The sequence below is a fragment of the Dermochelys coriacea genome, chromosome 7 (assembly GCF_009764565.3).
Source record: "Dermochelys coriacea isolate rDerCor1 chromosome 7, rDerCor1.pri.v4, whole genome shotgun sequence".
NCBI lineage: Eukaryota > Metazoa > Chordata > Testudines > Dermochelyidae > Dermochelys > Dermochelys coriacea.
Window position 1 is genome coordinate 112,817,919 of NC_050074.1, and position 19,298 is coordinate 112,837,216.

A 19,298-nucleotide genomic window follows, 5' to 3' on the forward strand; every position below is an offset into this window, starting at 1 on the left:
GAAACACTGCATCCTCAAGGCTGAAAAGTTAAGGTCTATTTTTTACATGACTGAATAGAGACTGAACATCCAGCCAGATTATTTTAGGGACTGAGCCAGAGAGCGAGCCAGGTGGTGCTTGACCTGCAAGGATGCTTCATCCATTTGAGATCTGTCTTCATGATGATTTCCTATATAAATGCCATACAATCTTGGTAAGATGGCTCATGTGAAAAATGAGAGAGTGCTTAATATTTTTAACAGAGACTTTACTTTTATTGTCCAGAAACCCTTCAGGTGGTTTAAAAAAAAACCTGGTAATCAAATTACTTACATAATGACTGTGCAATCTAGATGAATACTGTCAAAGTTATTGGGCCTAAAAATTGAACCATTAAAGTGATCCCAAAATTCTTACCCTCAGGATTCCAGATGTACAATGTAAATTGTTTGGGAAATCATTGCTGCTGATTTTATACATCAGATTCTATATATCACGATCCAAACTTTTCCAATGTTCTACATTTTTGTTTCTACTATATAAATAGAGGGCCCCGCTATGGAAAAAAAATGCAGTTAGATATAAATCTGAACTTGCTCAGTTAAAGATATATGTCTGTCTCTTACAAAGAAATATAGTTAATAGAACTCATTACATTCTGAAGTGTAACTTATTTACACAGACTATATTCAAATAGCTTCATAAGAAGGTACGTACACACACACACACACAAGAAATTGAGAGATTGGTTCACCCATGCTACAGTATGCGATATATGTGTTACTTTGCTTTGAATAGTAATTAGTAGCTGTGAATTTCCCCCCAGAAGTATCAATGACTGGTTTACAAAGAAAATAAATACAGATATCGAATCCTGATGGTCAGAATTTCACCACAGGGCCACTATTCAATCAGTTTTTAGCCCTATATTTTTAGTCCAACATAAATCACACTAAAGTTACAAAGGGCCACTCAACATTTTCTGAATTTGATCTAGAGTTCAAAAAATATTCTGGGAGCAGAGTACTGAACATTCTTGAGCATAAAGCAAATGAGAATATCTGTCACCCACTGTACAGTGGTCACCATTAAAAGTCAGTATTTGCCAACAATTGGCATAGTGTGGTATCTGAGACGCATCAGTATTTTTATAGATCTAAAACAAAGTAACCATAGTTACTCAGGTACTGTGGTTTGATTCCTGTTGCAAATTTCCATTTAATGGCAATCATTAAATTAATATTTCTCTTTAATGCATTTATTTTTACTAATCTGTATGCAGGCTGGGAGGAGAAATATCAAGAAAGTGTTAGAAAAAGTACTCTGAATATAATGAAAATGTTGAATGACCCCATGACACTGGTACTTTACTTGAACAATAAAAACATGTTTTAACTGATAGCTTAATAAAATGTCTAATGAATATCTGCCCATCTCAAGTGCTACAATAAACATTATTTAAATGTGAATTTACTTTTCAAGTAATGTCAAACTCCAGGTGACTACAGGTAGATGCAATTCTCACATAGGGGATTCCAGTCAGAGTAATTGCTCTATAGAATACATTCCCTGTGTACCATGGGTCTCAGGTACACATAAAAAACTGTATATTTCTCATGTGTAATATTTAGACAGAAAGATATTTCAGAATTAGGGAAAATTTCCAGACAAGTGGTTTATTTTTTTTATTTTTGAATGGCTAATTCACCATGCACATCAGTTCTACTGGCTTATTTTCCCTTGAGCAGTTCTGCATTAAAACTGACATAAGGAGCTATTTTCAGATGACTCTTTTTTCCAGGTTTTAAGTAGCATTGACTGAAAATTTGAAAAAGAATCTTTAAAAATGAATCTTAGGTTTTAAGAAATAAGGGAGTGAGGTCAGAATAATCAATAATAACACAATATCATGATGACATTATTTTAGCTTAAGAATTAGTCATATTTTAAGATAGGAAAATACTGAAACAATCATGCCAGCTAAGGAATAATTATAGCATAATTCATAAATGTACAATTTGTCAAATCAATATAGCAGTCATGGTAAGATGCAACCTAATCTTGTACAACCATTCCTTTTAATATTTATTTAATTTTTACATTCAATTCTCATCCAGATTAAGCAGAATAGTTTTATGTATTAATGGCATTACAAAATAAACACTATTAACTCACAACAGGGGTTTATGACTGCTACTGCACCACCATGGCATGCAAGTAACTATGTAGTCAACTGTAAACAGTAAAATGTCATCACCTTCCTAAAATAAAAAATAAAATGAAAAATACAGCTATAGTAGTAAACATCAATTATCTTTTTATATCTTTCATATTTACCAAAACTCTATCATATACAAGAGGCATTTATACCTCTGTGGCTCTCTCCTACATTAGCACCTTGGCAACCGTGGAGGTGATAAACTTCACTTCCAAGCAAGATCTAACAAAACTATTGGTTTCACATAAACCATCATCAATGTTTAATGCTTAAATGAGAATAAGACCCATCTTCTACTCCCCCCCTTAACAGTCTCCTTTTCTTTGCTGTATTTCAGAATTATAACTAACTGAAAATACAGTGAGGAGGGCCATATGAAGCTGTTTGTTGGAGTTTTTACCATGGTAAACAAGCTCCTCAAAGCTTGTTAGACTAATACCTACTAGAGAGGATGCTTTTCTGTTGTTGAGCACTGATTTGATGAGGTCCCATATTGGAGGGATGATCTGAGAACCAAAATCATGCTGGTTTTTGGAAGTTTATTATTATATGTATTTTGTATGCAGGATATTTCTTGAAATAGGATGAAAGTGAATATCAGATGAAATTCTGCAGCTGGGAAAGGAAGGTCAGAGGAAGATCATAATTTATTATTAATTATTATTTTGGATGGGTCAATGTGCTGTTTGAGGTGCAACCTTTTTGCTGGGAGGTGAGGACAATGATTTACAGTCACTTTAGAATATTACAGTGTTGAAGCAAAAGCAGGTATACTGCTGCAAAGTAACAGCAAGTTAAACTCTCCTTAGGCTTGCAATCTTGGAGAGAGCTTTTGGAAAAAAAAGGAAACTTGATTTCAGGACAGAATTTTCCATGCTCAATCAGCTCTGATAATTAGTTGGTATGGAAGACCAACATTTACTCTTTACGGTACATATCAGTCGGAATTCTAATATACTTCTTATGAAGTCCACCCATCATCCTGTTGTAGCCCAGATTGCATGCCAGGGCCTTTAGGAAGATAAAAAAACCATGATATGCTTTAATCAGGTTTTTATATGATATGATCATCAAAATACATATTTGCTTGGCTACACCTACATACTGCTTAATTCAAAATCTGCCTTTAGATTTGGGCAATGATAAAACAACCCCTAAATCCACATCAGCATCTTCAGTTCCTGCTTTCTGTAAGAGTATTTTAACTCCGATTAAGAGAAGAAAACTGTACAATTCTCACCATTACATTAAGCTCTACAAAAATGTCTTTTAGTGTCCTGTGAATAGTTTAGTTTTCAATTATACAATTTCCTTCTACATTATAAAACAATGCATAGTCTTTCCTAGATGTACTCAATATGCACCCCGCCCCAATATATACTCAGCAGCGAGACAAGTATTTAGTTTATTTCTAAATAAACTCATCAAATAGACTCATATTTGCCATAAGGTTGTTCTGCTGTGGGGAATAGCAGGCTGCAAGTGTGAATATAACAGGAAACATTACTTATCATCATCATCTTCGTCATCATAATCCATAGGTTTGCCTCCATAAAAACTGAGGCTGTAGTATAGCTTTCAATGGAAGCCATTTAAAATGAAAACATTACAGAATGTACAAGTGCATTTTCTGGACCTCAGACACAAGTTCCTTGACGTGTTGAAAGATGATGTTTTCGATTTCTGACTCCTGAAATCTTATCTTTACAGTCTGCAGGCTTCTGTTGGGAAATGTCTATCAATGCACTTGCAATTGCAAGACCTGAAAGAAAAATAAAAAAAACAAAACAAAACACAATTTAGTGCCCAGTGGTGAGACTTCCACAGCATTGTGTTGGTTCCTTTCATATCCAGTCTTTTGTACCTTTCCAGCAAGTCATCAGCTATTTCAAAACGAGATGGGAAGCTAACAAACATTTTCCTATGATCTAATATGTTTTTCTTGTAATTGGGAACAAAAGAGAGGGGAAAGGTAGTGTGGTGCTAGGTTGGAAATGAGAAGGCCTTGGTTCCATCTCTGCCACTGACCTCCTAATGTGACTTTGGGCAAGCCACTTCACCACTCTGTGCCTCTGTTTCCTTTGTCTTGTCTACGTAGACAGAAGTTCTTTGTGACAGGGACTGTCTTTTACTATGTGTTTCCACAGTGCCTTGCACAGTGGGACCCTGAGTTCAGATGAGATTTTAGGTGCTACTGTAATATAAATGACAACAACAAAAAGTAACTTGTAATTTTTTTTTGTAAACAGTATTAGCATGGTAGACACCAAGTAAAGCCTTAGGGCCAAATTCTGTTCTCAGTTATACTGTGTGAAACCTTGCAACACTCATTTATCAAAGAAACATATTGGTAGCTGCTTGCAGTCTGTCCATACTTCGTGTCTGCAACTTGCTAATACATGTACTAAAGTAAAAGCTACATGGATTGTGGAAAACCAAGTGCAAGAAAAAGTGATAGACAACTTGTAATCATCTACAAACCTTTTACGTAGCAAGTAACTTTAATACTGGAGTTCATCTGCATAAAAACACTAACAGAATTAGCCTAATATTTTAAAGAGAAATGGATGTGATAACATAGTAGAATGAAGAACTACAGTATTTCACTGAAACTGTAATCAAAGGATGTTTTTAATCCAAATAGCTTTAATCAAAGAAAGAGACCAGCTTTAAGAAAACCATTAAACACAGCCTCAGCAAAGCAGACAGACATTTTTAATACAAAACATGTACTTTCTTTATAAACTTGTCCCATTCACTTGGCCGGTGGTGTGAAACTGTTAATGGCTTTGGGGAATTAAAAATAAGGATGAGGATGAAAAACGATTTGATCTTGGTATATCAGAGGTCTTATCATAGGAGACATAAAATCAGAGAAATTATAGATGGGTTGTTAACAGATAGTAAAACATGATAGTAAGAGTTTATGTAAAATATTAGCAGTAACAGCTCACAAAAACACATTGTTTTATTTTTCAAACTCTGATGGAGTAATTGATTCTTGATTTCACAACATTTGAGGACCAATATAACCATAACTAATTTAAGTAGTGTGGACAAACACTGTAAAGGCTTCCCCTTAAAGCTCACTCAATGCACCTTAGTTGCATACAGTGCCACTGCTAATCCACTCTAGGACCTTTTAAAATAGCTTCCAGTATTTGTAACAAATAATATGTATTATTGCTTTTACATAGACTGAGTTTTATCTATCACAAAATCCCATTTTAAGTGTAATTCCTCACACACTATCTCACTGCATCACCTAGATGATTATAAGTGAATAGATATAATTTTCAGTGTTTCTTTGTGACTCTAAAGTCTGCTTTACTTACATCAAATACATTGCCAGAAAGAAACCAACTGGTTCATGTTGCCGATATACTGAAAATTCTGGGCTAATCCAAAACTGTAATACCTATCTATGTAAAACCTATCTCACAAAGATGTCGCAAGATTTAATTAGTTAACGGGCATACAACTCTGAAAATGCAAAGTGCTATATGCTGTAGAAGTGTTAAGTACTATTATGATTTTTATGTTTCAGGATATGCAAGAGCCAAGATTAAGTAATTTTTCTCTCTCTCTCTCACTCACACACACACACACACACACACACACACACACATATTTCCTGGCATTAGTTAGCAATCCCTAAAATTTGACATTGATAAATGAAATTATAAGGTAACTTTGAGGCACCTTTAAAACATTAGCAATAGCTAGTGTTACTAAAGGCAGGGATAAAATCTAAGTGACATTTTTGATGCTTCCCTATATGTGACTCTGTTTTTAACAACTAGGCTTAGCTAGTATGTTAAATGGATTATATATTAGAAGGAAAACACTTCTTCCAATTATTCTTACATGATTTTTTTTTTTTTAGTATGCTTGGTTGCATGCAGCTCACCCCACTCTGCATAACTAACATATAAGAAACACTGTTTCCTTCAAATCTAATACTTCATACTGGGACATGTTGGCATGCTGTTAGAGTTCCATTAAAATCAGGTCACTCCAGAAGATCATTTTTCAAAACGTCACACAAATCATCTGATGAAATTTACTTATTGTGTTCTCTAGGCCCAGCACGGTTCCTTGTTATCAAAGCAATACAATTAACTAGGGGAACAATTCATTATCTCAGACTGGTGGTCTAAAGGAATTTCATTTACCAAGTCAAGACGATGCACAGATGCTGCAGGCAAGCAGAATTTACAACAAAATACAACTAAAGGTTTAATAAAAATGCTGGGGTTTAAATATTTATTGTAAGCTTTACTTTTATTTTGTAGGCTTTTGTTTCTAAAATGCCAAAAATCTAATATATTTAAGATGATTAAAGCTGGAAATGTAAATCCTATGATGCTCAACATCTGTCACCTCCAGTTTCACGGCCAGTTTAGTTTACCTGTGCTCTTTAGATATTAGGCTATGTCTAAACTAGAGACTTTACAGAGGCAAAGCTGGACTGAGGCAGCTGCGCCGCTGTAAGATCTCTCATGTAGCTGCTCCATGCCGATGGGAGAGGATTCTTCCGTTGACATGCTTAAATCAACCCCAATGAACACCTATGTCGGTGGGAGAAGCTCTCCCGCCGATGTAGCGCTGTGCACACTACCACTTATGCTGGCGAAACATTGTCACTCTGCGGGGTGTTTTTTTCACACCCCTGAGCGACATGAGTTTTGCTGACATAACCTTAATATGTGCCAAACCAAACATTATCTCATTTCTTCTTATCTGTGGGTAGGGCAACAGTAAAGAGCATCCACACATAGGGAAGAACCTCTAATGGTCTGAGGTCTGGAACTTTAAGTCCAGTCACAGAACTAGTTCTATTTCTTAGTCCAATTGGTTTTAGCTGCATAGAACTACGTCAGGTTATTTTCATAATCTTTGCTGGAAAAAACAATCTGTAACTTGTTTTACAGATATGTATGGGAAGATAATTAAAAAGGGAGCTCGGCCAAATATGTCACTGTAAAGTATGTAGATTTTTAAAGACAAATGCATTCACAATGAGCAAAATATGAGAGAAAACAATATGAACTTGGTTATCTTTTTTTAGAAATATAATCTTTCCTAATGGAAGTTAAATGGTAATAGTTGATTGTCAAGAAGTAACTGCCTAATCATAAAATTACTGGTGTGTGGGTATGCTGTTGTTGTTTTAACAATTATGCAAAACAATTAATAAGTACAGGAATATAATTGCCTTGCAAAGCGCATTTCCAATTTGTATACAAACACAGCACTTTAATTTTGCTTTTCAACAAAAGCCTCTGAAAAGTCATTCATTTTGAGATACTCTCCTCCCAGTCTCTGTAAAAGCAGGCAGTACTATATATTTTAATTTTCCAGCAAAACAGCTTCATTAGGCGTGAAAGGTTAATTGCAGGTTTAAGTGCAGTTCAGGGAACAGTGCATGGGTCTGTAGTGAATAGAACAGTCTGCTACAGGAAGACTGAGTACTATAAACTGTTTGCCCTGCTCAAATGTTTTACTACCTCATTTACTAACTGTCTTTTTTTACTGCTTGTATTTGTAGTTCTCCTAAGCCGTTAATAGCTATAGTTTTATTTCACTGTAATCAGATTTAAATGGAAATACCCATGCTGGGATGTTTAAATGTTTTGCCTGAGCGTATAGAGCTACATACGAACTGATGTAAGACTACACTATCTTTTAGAGTAAGAAACTGTTTGCAGTGTTGTTGTAGCCCTATTGATCTTAGGATAGGAGAGAGACAAGGTTAGTGAGTTAGTATCTTTTATTAGCTCAGCTTTTACTGGTGAAGTTTTTGAGCTACACAGAGCTCTTCTTCAGGTCTGGGAAAGGTAATTAGTTTGAAGGTGGAACAGTTTGTTAAGCATAAGCAGTTAACACATATTGCAAGAGACAATTCAAGATGAAGTGAGCAACTAACACTTCTGCAGTCATAGTACAAAGGAGGGTTAATGAGTTAAAGATTTTGTGTCTCATTACAACAACAGCTAGTGTCGCTATTGAGTCCATAATTTTAGTGTCCAGCAGACCTATGAATTTAAGCTCCCAACCTTGTCTTTTGAAGATGTTGACCAGGTTTCCTGTGAGGACAAGGACTGAGAGGTCAGATATGGATTGACCATCTTGTGCAAAGTATTTGCCCCCAGGTGATAGGGTGTCTTTGTCTTCCATTTTTCTGTGTGAGTTCATTCAAAAGCATAGCAATTGTTTGGTGTCATCCACATAGTGGTTGTTGGGGCATTTGATACACTGGATGAGGTATACCATGTGTTGTGAAAGGCATGTGTAGGACCCGTGGTTCTTGAAAAGTGTGTTGTGGGGGGTGTTGATCATCAGAACAGTGGAAATATGTCTTCAGATTTTGCATCTGTTGTTATGGCAGGGTCTGGTGCTGCTTTGAGTTGGTCAGTCCCAGTCTACTGGAAGCTTGCTTCTGATGATGAGCTTGGTGAGGTTGTTGTTTGAAGGCCAGAAGAAGGGATTCATGAAAGATTTCTTTCAGGATGTGGTCCCCATCAAATATGGGTTGTAACTGTTCGCTGATATCCTATATAGGTATCAGTGTGGTGTAGTAGGTGACTACTAGGGGTGTGCAATTGGTGGATTTTTTCCCTCCTATATTGAAGCAGGTTCTCTTGGGGTAGCCTGTTCCATGATGGGACCTACTTCTCTGGTCGAGTGGTGGTGTTTGGTGAAGATGTTTTTAATTGTGTTATTCTGTAGTATCACAGTACATGGCTGTAGATAACAAACTTCTTGATGTGTCTGGGGTAATGAGTGGATCTGTGAAGATAAGTGTGATGGTTCATGGGTTTCCTGAATATAATTGTCTGTGGGATTCCATTACTGAAGTTGATTGTGGTAGCCAGGAAGTTGATGCTGATGTAAGAGTGTTCTAGAAACAGTTTGATGGATGGGTGGTGGTTGTAGAATTCACGATGGCAATCTATAAGGGAGTTAGGTCATCGGTCCAAAGAATGAAAATATCATTGATGTATCTCAGGTATATCACTGGTTTCATGGTGCATTTTTCCAGAAATTAACATGTTAAAACTTGGTCTTATTTGCTGGCTGCTGGTAAATTTAAACTTTTTCCTCTATAATTCATTTTAATGAAAATATTATTGAGTTCATAAATATGCCTTTTGTTAAAATTGAAGGTGTTAAAGATGATCTGCTATGCATGACTATCCAGGTAACTGAAAAACATTCTTCCATTTAAATATATTATTATCGGGAGATAAAATTCTAAATGTCTTCATTAGATTAAATTGTAGGCATTTTCATTGTTATGCAGAACCAGACCATCTATAATGTTGAGGACACTACAATAACTAGAGCTCAAAAAGATCAATTAGGTTTGTTTGCTATCCTAACAAAAAAAAATAAAAAAGAAACTGGGTAAGGTCACATGAAGCAATGAAAACAAAATGACAGCATTGTGACTGAGGTTGAGAGATTTACAAGAGAAAAGACTTGTAAAGTCAGAAAGAGAAAAGTCAGAAAAGACTTGGGTTAATAGTATGCTATTAAACCAATAGTTTCAACCTTCAGCACTTTGCACTGTTACTTCAGTTTCATTTGTTGACTTTTTAAAAAGATACTGTATAAGCGAAGGTTTCAGAGTAGCAGCCGTGTTAGTCTGTATTCGCAAAAAGAAAAGGAGTAGTCTAATGTGCCACAAGTACTCCTTTTCTTTGTACAAGCTAAGTGTAGTAATGGACAAAGTGTCACTGCATTAGTATAATGGACTCATTTTCATCACACAGCCCAATGCCCGCTAAAGCTCATGCAAATGGATCTAACCAGTTTTAAAACATACTGAGTAAATGATGAGAATTACTACCTGTAATTCCATATTGGGAATTTTAACTGGGTTCTGCCCTTTATTATTATTTCAGGACTATAAAGCACTTTTTATATATGGAGATATCTTGGTTTATCAAATCCAAACCATTTAGTGCTTTTTTCAGTTATATCTTAGTTTGATATAATGAGAAAAGGAGTACTTGTGGCACCTTAGAGACTAACAAATTTATTAGAGCATAAGCTTTCGTGAGCTACAGCTCACTTCATCGGATGCATTTGGTGGAAAAAAAAAAACCACCAAATGCATCCGATGAAGTGAGCTGTAGCTCACGAAAGCTTATGCTCTAATAAATTTGTTAGTCTCTAAGGTGCCACAAGTACTCCTTTTCTTTTTGTGAATACAGACTAACACGGCTGCTACTCTGAAACCTTTGATATAATGGTTCACATACCTTGTTAACCTGTATGAATGCATACTGGATCAGCATACCTTCATTATTTAGAGATAGGAAACATATACTGAATCAAAATTGCTTGGGAGTTTAACTTTCAAAACAGATGATGATACAGGTGTTTCTGGGCATTCACTGGAACTATTCTCTCATCCTTTTTCTGAGACATTGCACCAAAGATATTTCTACGTAGTTCTGATGCTCAGGTGGAATTTTAAAGATCCAGTGACACTTCTAAAGGCAATAGCTCCTACTTCGTCATTAACACTCTTTTCTCAATTAGAGGACAAAGGATTGTCTTGACATTAATTTACACAACTGAGGGCCACAAAGGCCAGGGTGTTCCTACCACAGACTTCCTGTGTGACCATCAGCAAGTCACTTAACTATCCTATGCCTCTGTGAAACAGGGATAACACTTTTCTCTTATGGATCACAAAGGTGTTGTGAGTCTACATTAAAAAATAAATTCTAAAGCCCTTTGAGAGCTCAGTCATAAGATGTTACAAAAATGCATTATTTTTATTACGTTTTAATGACATTAATGTGAAAATCACGTACAACTGCCAAACCAGGTAATATTCAACTATTGAGGGTGGGTGTCAGTGTGAAAGCTAACTTGGGTGAGATACGTGTGCATACTTGAGATGATTTGCATAGATTAAAATAACTCCACAATAAGCCCAACATCCTCCAAACCCCAATTTACTTTTAAATATCTTCTGCTTTCTGATATCTTCATGGGCTGCCTGCTGGGTCCCTGTTACCTAGGCAGCAGTGACCATGAGATGGTTGAGTTCAGGATCCTCACAAAAGGAAGAAAGGAGAGTAGCAAAATATGGATCCTGGATTTCAGAAAAGCAGACTTGGACTCCCTTAGGGAACTAATGGGCAGGATCCCCTGGGAAGCTAATATGAGGGGGCAAAGAGTCCAGGAGAGCTGACTGTATTTTAAAGAAGCCTAATTGAGGGCGCCCGAACAAACCATCCTGAAGCGCAGAAAGAATAGCAAACATGGCAGGCGACCAGCTTGGCTTAACAGTGAAATCTTCGGTGAACTTAAACTCAAAAAAGAAGCTTACAAGAAGTGGAAATTTGGACAGATGACTAGGGAGGAATATAAAAATATTGCTAGAGCATGCTAGGGTGTAATCAGGAAGGCCAAGGCACAACTGGAGTTGCAGCTCACAAGGGATGTGAAGGGTAACAAGAAAGGTTTCTACAGGTATGTTAGCAACAAGAAGAAGGTCAGGGAAAGTGTGGGACCCTTACTGAATGGGGGAGGCAACATAGTGACAGTGGAAAAAGCTGAAGTACTCAATGGTCTTTTTGCCTCAGTCTTCACAGACAAGGTCAGCTTCCCAGAGTGCTGCACTGGGCAACGCAATATGGGGAGTAGGTGTGCAGCCCTCAGTGGTGAAAGAACAGGTTAAGGCCTATTTAGAAAAGCTGGACGTGCACAAGTCCATGGGTCTAGATCTAATGCATCCAAGGGTGCTGAGGGAGTTGGCTGATGTGATTGCAGAGCCATTATCTTTGAAAATTCGTGGTGATCGGGGCGGGGGTGTCTCGGACAATTGGAAAAAGGCAAATATAGTGCCCATATTTTAAAAAGGGAAGAATGAAAACCCATGGAACTACAGACCGGTCAGCCTCACTTCAGTCCCCGGCACAATCATGGAGCAGGTCCTCAAGGAATCCATTTTGAAGCACTTGGAGGAGAGGAAGGTGATCAGGAACAGTCAACATGGATTCATCAAGGGCAAGTCATGCCTGACTAACCTGATAGCCTTCTATGATGAGATAACTGGCTCTGTGGACATGGGGAAAGCGGTGAATGTGATATATCTTGACTTTAGCAAATCTTTTGATACGGTCTCCCCACAATATTCTTGCCAGCAAGTTAAAAAAGTATGGATTGGATGAATGGACTATAAAGTGGATAGAAAGCTGGCTAGATTGTCAGGATCAACGGGTAGTGATCAACGGCTCAATGTCTAGTTGGCAGCTGGTATCAAGCAGAGTACCCCAGGGGTTGGTCCTGGGGCCAGTTTTGTTTAACATCTTTATCAATGATCTGGATGATGGGATTAATTGCACCCTCAGCAAATTCGCAGATGACACTAAGCTGAAGGAAGAGATAGATACGCTGGAGGGTAGGGATTGGGTCTAGAGTGACCGAGACAAATTGGAGGATTGGGCCAAAAGAAATCTGATGAGGTTCAACAAGGACAAGTGTAGAGTCCTGCACTTAGGAAGGAAGAATCCCATGCACCGCTACAGGCTGGGGACCGAGTGGCTAGACAGCAGTTCTGCAAAAAAGGACCTGGGGATTACAGTGGACGAAAAGCTGGATATAAGTCAGCAGTGTGCACTCTTTGCCAAGAAGTTCAATGGCATATTGGTCTGTATTAGTAGGAGCATTGCCAGAAGATCGAGGGAAGTGACTATTCGGCACTGGTGAGGCCACATCTGGAGTATTGTGTCCAGTTTTGGTCCCCCCACTACAGAAGGGATGTGGACAAATTGGAGAGAGTCCAGCGGAGTCTTAGGGGGCTGGGGCACATGACTTACGAGGAGAGGCTGAGGGAACTGGGCTTATTTAGTCTGCAGAAGAGAAGAGTGAGGGGGCATTTGATATCAGCCTTCAGCTATCTGAAGGGGGGTTTCAGAAAGGGTGGAGCTAGGCTGTTCTCAGTGGTGGCAGATGACAGAACAAGAAACAGTGGTCTCAAGTTGCAGTGGGGGAGGTCTAAGTTGGATATTAGGAAACACTATTTCACTAGGAAGGAGGTGAAGCACTGGAATGGGTTACCTAGGGAGGTGGTGGAATCCCCTTCCTTAGAGGTTTTTAATTGGTGTTGGTCCTGCTTTGAGCAGGGGATTGGACTAGATGACCTCCTGAGGTCTCTTTCAACCCTAATATTCTACGATTTTCTAGAGTAACCAACTAACACACTTTCCCCATTAGTTATCTTCAAAGATGAGGGAACAGCAAGAAGACCTAATGCCTGGCTAACCCTTAACACCCTTCTCCAGAAGAACAGAGACATCAAAAGAATTTTTGAGAACTCCTCTTCTTGCTTTGTGTGTGTATGTTGTGGGCTGGTATTGCCTTTAGAATTAGAACAGCTTGCAAATAACAACTGGGAAATCACTTTGGGCAAGAGACCCCATAATTTCCCATTTCTTGAGGGATGATGGTAACTCTTTCTCAGCAAAATATGGGAAGACAATAAAGACAGCGGGGAATATGTCTTTTTGTTATATATATAATTTACATTGAAATAAATAAAAATATGGGACAGTGCCCATACAAATTAATAATACAAGAATGGAGGTCAGTGGGGATATGCTAGTAGAAAGGAGAGCTGAGGTTCCTTTGTGTCTGACTTCAGAGAGATACTTCCAAATCCTTAAAAAGAAAAGGAGTACTTGTGGCACCTTAGAGACTAACAAATTTATTACAGCATAAGCTTTCGTGAGCTACAGCTCACTTCATCGGATGCATCCGGTGAAGTGAGCTGTAGCTCACGAAAGCTTATGCTCTAATAAATTTGTTAATCTCTAAGGTGCCACAAGTACTCCTTTTCTTTTTGCGAATACAGACTAACACGGCTGCTACTCTGAAACCTTCCAAATCCTTGTTACTTTGGTAGCCATCATCTGTAGTAGGCTAAACACCACCTTACTCTTACAGTAGTCTTATTTTTCAGGGGAATGAGTTGCCTCTTATCAATCTGCGGGGATTGAGAACAATTACAGTTCAGGGTCCTCTAAGAAATTTGCTGATTCTGTCAATTTGCCAGATACAAAAGCCAACAGTTCTGGGATAAGGCAAATAAAAAAGCAAGCCTTAAAATATTTGGCAAGGCACTATACAAATATCTTTGTGCTCTGAGGGGCCTGCTGCAATTTCTGCATACAGTCAGATGCTGCTTGCCTCCAGCCAGCCAATATGAGACATTTCTAGTCCACTCAAACTCCTTCAGGAACAGGGGTCTAGATGTACAATTAGTTATAAAACAGAGTGAATATGATAGGACTACAGAACATAACAAGCGTATAACATCAGTATATCTAGGGGATCTTCAAAGGGGCCTCAAGGAGGTAGGCATCTAATTCCTATTAAATTCAATGGGAACGGAATGCCTAATTCACTTAAATACTTTTGAAAATCTCTCCCATCATGAACTTTTATGGCTGCTGCCTTTTCCTCCTCATACTCACTCCCCATACTCTACTATGCATCTGCAAGTTAAATTTTAAGCTCTTGTAGGTAGAGATGTGTCTTTGTTACACATTGGTAAGGCACCTGGCATACCTATGTTACTGTATAAATAATAATAATATTTGAGCACAGATGGATCTGCAATACTTGAAGACTAAATCAGCATTGGCAGCATTTTTCAGGTGTTTTCTTGTCTTTTCGTCCTGAATTTACTTCCCAGGTCAGGGACTGGTAAAGCTAGAACACAGGAGGGAATTTCAGCATAATAGCTGTATCTGAATGCATGAATTATGATGTTATGAGCCAAATCTGATCTTAAAAAATGCCAGATATCACTTATCTGACTAAATCTGGAAGAGGGAAAGACAACTTCAGGCTGTGATAGGAAAATGATTTTGTCTTGCTATGATGTTCAAGTACATTATTCAATTCTTTGCAATTTATTCTGGTGGCCTACTTAGGAAACTTGACATCATTTGTGTAGTCATATTTATTACATTATTGATTCTTCAACTTCAAAAGAGAAGTTATGGTCTCCTGGAGAGGATATACCTCACAGTGTGTTTTGAGGGTTTTTTTATTTTTTTCTCAAAACCCTGCAATACCTAACCTTAGACATTAGGACTGGATTAGGATTAGTATGCCTAGAGGTAGACATTTATACATATAATAATGGCTTCTGTAGCTACAATAGTTATCAATACGCAAGCTTCAAGTATTAAATAGATCAGCATTTGTGGTCAGGAAAGACATTCTTTTCACACAATATCAATAATTAGGAGCATTATAAGCAGTCTGTTGTCTTTATCTGAAGTATCTTACATTGGCCTCCATTACAGACAGGATACTACTCTTGTTAGATTATTAGTCTATTCCGTTATGGCATATTTTTGGTACCTAGGCACAAAATGATAATAAAAAATGAGGACAGGCTTAACTCTTAATTTCATTGCTTTTGTCAATAAATAGATATGTTACATGACATGATAATAGATTGTATGAACACTTTTATATTTTACATTTAATTTTTCAATGTCAGTGATGAATTTTGCATCTAATCAACCATTACATTTTCTAAAAAGAAAAGGAGTACTTGTGGCACCTTAGAGACTAACAAATTTATTTGAGCATAAGCTATTTGTTAGTCTCTAAGGTGCCACAAGTACTCCTTTTCTTTTTGCGAATACAGACTAACACGGCTGCTACTCTGAAACATTACATTTTCTGTCATGCATCTACCTCTTGATTATGAGCTGGAGTTTTAAACAGGAGTCTCAAAAACAAATTGCTTATATTTCTTGGGAAAAAGCATATGTTATAACACACAAGAAAGGTGTACAGTGAACTACAGTAAAAAACTATCAAACACAATAAAGCAAATCACCTGTAATTTATCTATATTTTTCATTTTTAGCAAAATAAATTGTTTTTAAGAGTAGAAAATTAAGAACTTCTAAAATGAGGAATCTGTTCAGAAGCTTTAAAACCTCAAACTAGTTAAATGGACATGTGGCCTAAAACTGTATACTTGTTAAAAATGCATGTAATTACATAGATTTGATTGCACAGCTATGTTCCAAACATGTTGTTTCCATCTAAATTATTAAAATTCCAGTTTGACTATGTCTTTACTCAGTAACATTGAATCAGTTACCCTTGTGTTATAAAAACATCTGTATTTTCCTGATGTGCAGCATTTCAACTTGTTTTCAAGAAAAATACTATAAAATAATTTGCTACCCTACAAGAATTTGGTGAGATGCATTAATTGTGCAGGAATCTAATTTGGTCCTGTGAACCCCTTTTTGCAGAAGAGGAAACTCTTATTTGGACTGATGACAAAGTACTATTCTCACCAACTTTGAGTTAAACCAATGTAAATATAGACAAGTTAGAGTATAAACACAAATTAAATTTTAAATGCTTCTGCTTAGAAGTCCAAATAATACCAAAGGGGAAATTTATGAACCTCTTTCTTGGTTGAGGCACATTTTGGTTTAACTTTCCACAAAACACTGAGTATCTCCTCAATATACTTTTAGTTTCTCATATAGATTTCCAAAGCAGAAGCAATGGGAAAAACACATTTTGCTGGGATCCTGCATATGAAAGAGAGAAAACTGAAGATATAAAAAATCATAAATGTTCATGAATCATGGAACTTCAGACACAAAATTTAGAGCTCCGTTTTTATCCAGATCAGTTCATCTATGTTGGTGATTTTAACTGTCATTAGAAAAGCTAAAGCCTTGCTAAAAATGGTTAACAGGATGAACACCAGTTAGTCACAGATTTGTCTTGTAGCAACTGGATATGCCAGAGACAGCCCTGTATTGCAATGCTGAACTATAATTTCTTTTGACTTTTACTAATGATGCTATTCCACAAATCTGATCTGCGCTGCCATTCTTTTAATTTTTATTTTTTTTACCCAATCCAGCTATTTCCAGTCTCCCATTCTCACTACAAATGAATGCTGTGTGTATATAGAGCTGCACTCAGATTTGACTATAAATGAGTATTTAACCAAATCCTGATATCAGAATTTTCTGAATAACTCTTCAAAGATCCACGGGAAAATGAATTGTTCAGACGTGACACTATTGTACATGAATAATAACTAGTATTGCAACTTTGTCATGTCTTATCCCTGTTCTTTGTGGCCAGATCTGATATGTTTGCTGGCATCAGTTTGGAGGAGGAGGGGAAAACATTCCGCTGCCTTTTGGTCCTTCCTACTGACCCTCTAGCTTTCTTCTTTGCTCTTTATGTCAGACCCTCTCACTGTGATTCCTCTGCCCCAATATCAGATCCTCCTCCTGCTCAGGATGGAATAGAACCCTAGAAAACTACAGGCTTAAGGTTTCCCTATAGGGGCCAATTCTACTCCCACTCAAAACAATAACCATATTACTCCCAGGAAGCAGGATCAGGACAGCAATAGCTCAGAACTTTGTTTGTTGCTGTCCTCACTCTTGCAAATCTGTACATTAAAAGTGTTATTTTACTATCTACAAATTTTGTTTAAAAAGGCAGTGATGAATACCTTTGTGCAAACAAATTATCAGAGAGGTGTGTTGAAATTCTGGTACGCTGGTTTAATCATCAGTAGATATTCTATCTGCAGTACTTTTTCCGTAATGTATGTGCTCTAACTCATATGTTCTGTTTTGTGAAGTTGACTAACTACTGGAAATGTTTTTTGAGTCCGACATCCTGCTGCAATATATCATTGCTTTATCCACTATTTGGCTTTGGCCAAATAACATTTCCAGTTATTCAGTATTCAGCCAAATTCTACAGTTAAAGATTAAGCACATCCGTAGCTACGTACCCTGCAGCCACTGTGACAAACAAATGATCTGAGAAATGTAATACAGAATTAAGTCATAGAGACAGACAGTGCCTAGAATTTTGAAAGATATGTTGAAAGCAGATTACTGAGATGACACCTTCAGGGTTCCAAACATTTGTAATGCATGGCTAGTGAGATTTTCTGCATCCGGTAATGCCTGACACTCAGGAAAAAGAGAGCCAATGCCCTGCTCTTGATTCTGGGCAAGTCCATTAGCAAAGATGGCACAACCTCATACAGTACATTGATTTGACCAATTCTAGTAGAAAAGCCTATGAATATGGTTAAAGGCTTGAACCACAAGAACATATTCTACCAGAGGAGCTAATGTATAAGAGAAAAATGTTACAAAACAAACAATTTATACAAAACGCCCCTTCAGAGCCCTGCATGTGCACGCAGAGTAATTATGTAAGGTACTCTATTTTTGAGAAATAGTATATGTGCCTGTTCATCTAGTTGTCTTCCTGAATCTCTTATACTGTACAGAATACATTATATTATAACTTTGACAAGCAAGAAGGCAAGGTTGAACCAAGTCTGATCCAAGTTCAGATTAATGAGTCAGACCATGGTCAGCAAACATGCAACATGGGGCCCAACACTCACATCACCTTAGACTAGTGTTCCCCAAACTGTGCAGTGTGCCCCCCTAGTGAGGGGCAGAGGGATGTCTGGGGGACAGGCGCAGTGGGACCCAGGGGCGGAGAGGGAGCGCTACCAGGCCTGACTGCCCCAGCTGTGGTCCCAGCTCCACTCCCAGCCCTTGGCCCTGGCTGCAGTCCCTGGCTTGGCCGTGATTCCACTCCCAGCCCAGGGGGTAGGGTGGGGTGGGGTGGTTGGGGGCATGGACATATTTAATTATTGGTAAGAGAGGGCGTGAAAGGAAAAGTTTGGACACCACAGCCTTAGACCTTTAAAAACATAAAAAGTTTTTTAAAAAACTCCCATAAAACTCACAGGCCTAAAGAAAAGTGGAATCTCACCCACATTGTGCTGGCTTGTGTATTTCCAATTATTGAAACCTCACACCACAGCGACACTTTTCCTTGGCAGATTGTTCTATGATGCTGTCCAGCTCCAACCTCACTGTCACATCTTTCGCAATTGCAAGGAAAGCAAGCTCATTCAGCCATGTCTGTGACAGTGTTGAACACATAGTTTTTAATACATCAGTGTGCTCCCTTCATGGTCAGCATTAGCCACTACAATTGGTGTGGTGAGAGAGTCGAAACAACATTTCC

General features: G+C 37.7%; 1 protein-coding gene across 3 annotated transcripts in view; it reads right to left on the bottom strand.

Annotated features, from left to right (window-relative positions):
* Positions 1 to 231: 231 nt before the first annotated feature.
* The window catches only part of ATRNL1 (attractin like 1), a 1,048,037-nt gene continuing 1,028,970 nt past the window's right edge, over positions 232 to 19,298 (bottom strand). For all 3 annotated transcript variants that reach the window (XM_043518640.1, XM_038411471.2, XM_043518642.1), the window contains one exon: positions 232 to 3,960. The gene's annotated coding sequence lies outside the window, so the exon portion shown is untranslated. The remainder of the gene's footprint in view (positions 3,961 to 19,298) is intronic.